This window comes from Bison bison, unplaced genomic scaffold (assembly GCF_000754665.1).
Source record: "Bison bison bison isolate TAMUID 2011002044 unplaced genomic scaffold, Bison_UMD1.0 scf7180017846038, whole genome shotgun sequence".
In the NCBI taxonomy this organism is placed as follows: Eukaryota; Metazoa; Chordata; class Mammalia; order Artiodactyla; family Bovidae; genus Bison; species Bison bison.
The window spans coordinates 38,438-44,893 of NW_011476611.1; the positions used below are offsets into that span (position 1 = coordinate 38,438).

The window sequence follows — 6,456 nt, forward strand, 5'->3', positions numbered from 1 at the left end:
ATTCCAGTATTCTTGCCTGGAAAATCCCAAGGACAGAGGAGCCCGGTGGGGAGCCCATGGGGTGGCAAAGAGTCAGACGTGACTGAGTGACTAACACGCAACCAACAGGTGCAGTAAACACCAATATCACTGTCAGGTTTTTAGAACATATTTATGTATCTGGCTCTGCGGGGTCTTAGTTGTAGCCTGTGGAATCTTTGATCTTCGTTGAGGTATGTGAGATCTTTAGTTGCAGCATACAGGATCTAGTTCCCCGGCCAGGGACTGAATATGGTCCCCTGCACCGGGAGCACCAAAATCTTAGCCACTGAAACACCAGGGAAGTCCTGTCACTGTCAGTCTCACCAAGTCATGGATAATGTAACCCTCTCCCACAGACAGGTGGAAACTGCCTATTCCATTCAAACCCTCTGGGCTCAAATAGAGGTGGCCGAATACATCTGACAAATAAGATACAAGACATATGGATAGACTGGGGCTTCCACAAAAGCTGTTAAAAGACTCAGTGTCAACCCCCTACATCCCATATCCCTGCTTGGAACTTGGAGCCAACGGCAAGAGCTTCAGCAGCCACTGAGGTAGAAGAACTAAGTGTGACTGAAAAGACAGCCTAAGGTGATTCAATCTCTTTAGAGGACAGAGAAAAACACCTCTCTGTTTTGTTTAAGCCACTGTTGTTTGGATTTCTATTGCTTGTGTCTGGACTTAAATCTAACTGATAATAGTTCTTTTAAAAAATTCAGTAAAGTTGAAAGACTATTAACATTTTAAAATCCCTCTGGGCTTCTGTAATTTTCATGTGTGTGCGCATGAAATGAGCTCAGTTGCTCAGTCGTTTCTGATTCTTTGTGACCCCGATGGACTACAGCCGCCAGGTTTCTCTGTCCATGGGGTTCTCCAGGCAAGGATATTGGAGTTGCCATTTCCTCTTCCAGGGGATCTTCCCAACGTAGGGATCGAACCCATGCTCTTGCATCTCCTGCATTGGCAGGTGGATTCTTTATACCTGCACCCCCTTGGAAGCCCGTGTAATTTTCATACAACTTCACATATCCTCCCAAGCCTGAAAGCCTTAACTCTCCAATGAAATTTACCCAACTCTCCTTCAACACAAGGTGTTATGACTTGTGTTAACAGTATGACTCCCTAAGGTGTGGTGTAACCCATCACCGAGAATAGGCCTCAAATAAAGGCCAAGAAATGATGAATTCTTTTTAAAAATTTATTTGGCTGCACCAGTCTTAGCTGCAGCACGTGGGATCTTTTTTTAGTTGTAGCACATGAAATGTTTAGGGACAGGATGCACATGTGGGATCTAGTATCCAGATCAGGGATTGAACCGTGGGCCCCCTGCATTGGAAGCATGGAGTCTTAGGCACAGAACCACCAGGTAAGTCCCCAGTGAATTCCTGAAAAGCAGGGATTCCCAGAGTCTAGTGTAGCACAGAGCACATAAAAATCACTGCTCCCATTTACTGAGCACTTATTATACGCAAGGCCCTAGACTCACCATCTTGTTTCATCCTCAGCTCAACTTAATGAGATAGATACTTGAATGATTCCCATTTTTCAGATTAGGAGAGTGAGACTTGAGAGAGGTTCCAGGCCCAAGGCTACACAGCTAAAAATCGTTACAAAGGGACCTCAAGCACTAGACCGTAATGCCTCCTGATGGACTGATAAATGCCCCACAGATACGCTGCACCCTGGAATTCTTTCAGAAAGCACTACCACAGCACCACAACACGCACAAACTATGGACAAGGTCACCAGTAAATCTGTGAGAACATAAACTCTTCAGGTGGTGATAAGTTCCTTCTGAATAAGAATAATCACCACAGGAGTTAATATGTTTAAAATTAATTTTATTTGGTTGGGCTGGGTCTTCATTGCGGGGCACAGGCTTTCTCAGGTTGCTGTGAGCAGGAGCTACTCTTCCATGTGAAGTACAGGCTTCTCACTGCGGTGGCTTCTCCTGTGGCGGTGGAGCACAGGTCCTAAGCCCTCGGGCTTCAGGAGATGTAGCACATGGCTCAATAGCTGTGGCACTCCACAGCCTGCGGAATCTCCCAACATATGAAATCTTCCTGGACCAGGGATTGATTCCACGTCCCCTGCATTGGCAGGTGGATCCTTACCCACTGCACCACCAGGGAAGTCCAATACTTGACATTTCTGAGGATTTACCCTCAAAAGACATGAGGAGACAAAAAAATACTTCGCACATCCTTTTTTTAAAAAAATATTTATTTATTTGGCTATATCAGGTTTTAATTTCAGCTTTGCACATCTTAATTCTTTACATTTCAGTAGCAACCTTATTGGAGAAGGCAATGGCACCCCACTCCAGTGCCCTTGCCTGGAAAATCCCATGGATGGAGGAGCCTGGTAGGCTGCAGTCCATGGGGTTTCGAAGAGTTGGACACGACTGAGCGACTTCACTTTCACTTTTCACTTTCCTGCATTGGAGAAGGAAATGGCAACCCACTCCAGTGTTCTTGCCTGGAGAATCCCAGGGACGGGGGAGCCTGGTGGGCTGCCGTCTATGGGGTTGCACAGAGTCAGACATGACTGAAGCGACTTAGCAGCAGCAGCAGCAGCAGCAGCAACCTTATGCCATAGGATTGGGAAAAAATTATCCCATAACAGATGTAGACACTGAGGCACAAGGGATTCATGACTTGCCCATACAGCTGAGAAGAAGCCCAGCTCGGTTCCACCCTGAGCAACCTGGCTAAGCCTGATATCCCACTTCCTATAGCACCACTTCCCCCAACTCCACAGGACAGTGGAATTTTGATGAACTGTGTAACTAAGTTAACTACATTTTATGTAATTCTTCCAGGGACATGTGAAATAGGCCTTGGACTGTGTGAACTGTCACAGACAGGTCTCCTCTATGCATGGTGTAACCAGAATAAGCAGTGGAGGTTCCTCTGTGGACATTAAACACATACCACACTCAGAGACAATCTTGAACAGCCAGTTGATGTTGTTACACAGTCGCTGAGTCCTGTCCAACTCTTTGTGACCCCATGGGCTGTAGCCCACTAAGCTCCTCCGTCCATGGAATTTTCCCAGCAAGAATACTGGAGTGGATTGTCATTTCCTTCCTTCTTTCCAGGGGATCTTCCTGACCCAGGGATGGAATGTTTGTCTCCTGCAAGTGGGTTGGTTCTTCACCACCGAGCCAGCTGGGAAGCCTGGGCAGGAGAGAACCCCTGTCACTGTAGCATTGTGCTCCCTAGGCAGGGTGAATTTCTTTGTGGAGACTGCAGATCTCATTGAGTCTAATTCTCCCTCATGCCTGATGCAGACTGATTGTGGAGCATGAAACGCCATCCCAGTCAATGGAAATCCTCCCGTCCTCAACACCACGTAAGCTCCCATGGGCTATGTGAACTTCGGCCCAATACACACCTCCCCATGGACAGTATACTTAATCTCTTTCATATCTGTGACAAAGTTAACAAAGACAGTGAACATCACTAAGCATGGGGAACTTTCTGTGGCTGCTGTGAACCCCTGTGGGACAGCATGAACGATTTTCCAAGGGTCTACCTAAATGGGCTGTGGGAACTTTCTGATGAATGTAAGTTTGTTCAGACCCACCCATACTCAGAGATGCAGATGACACCACCCTTATGGCAGAAAGTGAAGAAGAACTAAAGAGCCTCTTAATGAAAGTGAAAGAGGAGAGTGAAAAAGTTGGCTTAAAGCTCAACATTCAGAAAACTAACATCATGGCATCCGGTCCCATCATTTCATGGCAAATAGATGGGGAAACAGTGGAAACAGTGGCTGACTTTATTTTTCTGGGCTCCAAAATCACTGCAGATGGTGATTGCAGCCATGAAATTAAAAGATGCTTACTCCTTGGAAGGAGAGTTATGGCCAACCTAGACAGCATATTAAAAAGCAGAGACATTACTTTGTCAACAAAGGTCCATCTACTCAAGGCTATCGCTTTTCCAGTGGTCATGTATGGATGTGAGAGTTGGACTATAAAGAAAGTTGAGTGCCGAAGAATTGATGCTTTTGAACTGTGGTGTTGGAGAAGACTCTTGAGAGTCCCTTGGACTGCAAGGAGATCCAACCAGTCCATCCTAAAGGAGACCAGTCCTGGCTGTTCATTGGAAGGACTAATGTTGAAGCTGAAACTCCAATACTTTGGCCACCTGATGTGAAGAGTTGACTCATTTGAAAAGACCCTGATGCTGGGAAAGATTTGAGGGCAGGAGGAGAAGGGGACAACAGAGGATGAGATGGTTGAATGCCATCACCAACTCAATGGACATGGGTTTGGGTGGACTCCGGGAGTTGGTGATGGACAGGGAAGCCTGGCATGCTGCGGTTCATGGCGTTGCAAAGAGTTGGACATGACTGAGCGACTGAACTGAACTAATGTCTACCCTATGGGTACAGTATAAACAGCTCTGTAAAACTTTCCTCAACTCAGGGACTCAATATGGGACTACTCAGTATGGGCCCACTCAATATGGAAGTGCAAACTCTCTTTTGGAATGATATTAAAATAGCAGTAATAATATGACGGTATAAGGTAGTATAAGTCATAACATAATATAGTGTGCTCAGTTGCTAAGCTGCCTCCGACCCTTTGCAGCTCCATGGACTGTAGCCCGCCAGGCTCCTCTGTACATGGGATGTTCCAAGAATACCGGAGTGGGTTGCCATTCCCTTCTCCAGGGCATCTTCCTGACCCAGGGACTGAACTCACATCTCCTGCATTGGCAGGCGGATTCTTTACCACTGAGCCACATGGGAAACCCTGTAATGTAATAGCATAAGAAATAGTGTAAGCTTCTTTCCCAGTGTGAACTTCTTGCAGACAGTGAAATTTGCGCCACTCTCAAGGCAAATCTGTGGACAGTTGATAATGTGAATGTCATGGATAATGTCAATCTCCTTCATATTCAGTGAATCCCATTGGACAACTGATATTTCCTTATAGCTCAAAGTGAACTGACCACGTCACAATATACTCTCTCACTTGTAGTGTGAATGTTACAGGCATACGGCCCTGCAATAGTCTGGGTGCATTTTCTTCACACCTGCTGTGAACCCCGCATCTGGGCAGCAGGAATCTACTACCAACAGGGCATATCCCTCTCCTCCCAACCCCAGTGTGATCCGCCCCCCACCAGGTGTGAACACCTACAAAGTGTAAGCTCTTCACGGAATGCAGTGTGATGCTCCATGAAGTGCTGTATTTCCCCATCTCAAGCCTTCCTCTCACCCTACGCCCAGGGGGGCTATCAGAAAACTGAGCCGCCCTAAATGTCAAAGTCTTGGGGAAGGTGGCCTGTCCCCAGGGTCACCAAGCCCCAGGCCACGCGCGGAGACTACTCCGCAGCGCGCGCCACCACACAAGTGATAGTTCTCTACCCTCCCGATGGCAACAGGGCTTTCCGCGGGGCCGCGCCAGACTTTCTGAGACTGTTGATTGGTTGTAGTCGCGGCCACCCGGCGGCCAATCAAACGGGGGAAAGGTGACATCACTTATTCTCCTTCCCTCCCCCCCGCAAACTTCCCTACTCCCAGCTACCAGCAGCAACAACCACGTGGGGGAGGGGTAAGAGAGTAGAACCCGGTGAGGTCATTGCACCGCCCCGACTGCTGCTGATTGGCTACGGGGCTCGAGGGTGGCGGTTGGCTGCTCCTCGCACCTCCCCCTTGTGCCGCTACCGCCGCCACTGAGAGGAGCCAGCAGCGACGCCAGAGCCGGGAGTCCGGGTGAGTCGGGGCCCTGGGTCTAAGATGCTCCTGGCGTCCAGTGAGACTCAAGAGGAATTGCCCTTTCGACTTTTTCTCCTCGCACGGGTTCTTCAGAGCTCCAGGCACTCTGTCACATGGGAGTTGTAGTCTGCCATGTACCGTCGACTATGGGCCAGAGACGTAAGAAGACTACCATTCCCAGAAGGAATTGCGATCAGCCGGTCAACAAACGCTCAGGCCACGCCTTCTAAGCCTGCTCATTGGAGAGCAGGTCCCTTAGCCCCGCCTTCCTGCATTTCATTGGCTACTGTCCTTCATAAAGGCTGGGTTCCGGCCTAGAGTGCAAGACGACTGGGTACTGTATTCGTCATTCTGAACTAAGACAGACTACGGTTGGTCAGCGTTGATGTCCATCACTTGTCGTAGGGCAGGACCCTAGGCTGATCGGGCGATCGTAGGCTCAGGTTGGTGTCGGTCCCAGAGGGAGGCCGATCTTGGACTTTGGCCCCTCCCCCTCGCGCTGCCGGGTGGGCACGATTGGCTGTGGCAAGCGTCGCTCGTCATTGAGAGGCGGAGCCGACCAGGCTCTGAGTATCTATTGGCCTAGGACGGCGCCGGTCAGCGGGGTTGTGGCCGCTGATTGGCTGACTGCTCCAGCTGTTGCAGGTCCATTCACCATTTTGTGTGTTGGAGTAAAAAAAAAAGGGAGAATCGAGAGGG

The 6,456-nt window shown here is 48.8% G+C and overlaps 1 protein-coding gene across 1 annotated transcript in view; it reads left to right on the top strand.

Moving 5' to 3' along the window:
* Nucleotides 1-5,645: 5,645 nt before the first annotated feature.
* Nucleotides 5,646-6,456, top strand: part of LOC104987406 (protein capicua homolog) — a 5,627-nt gene continuing 4,816 nt past the window's right edge. Inside the window, exon 1 of the mRNA XM_010838298.1 lies at nt 5,646-5,754. The gene's annotated coding sequence lies outside the window, so the exon portion shown is untranslated. The remainder of the gene's footprint in view (nt 5,755-6,456) is intronic.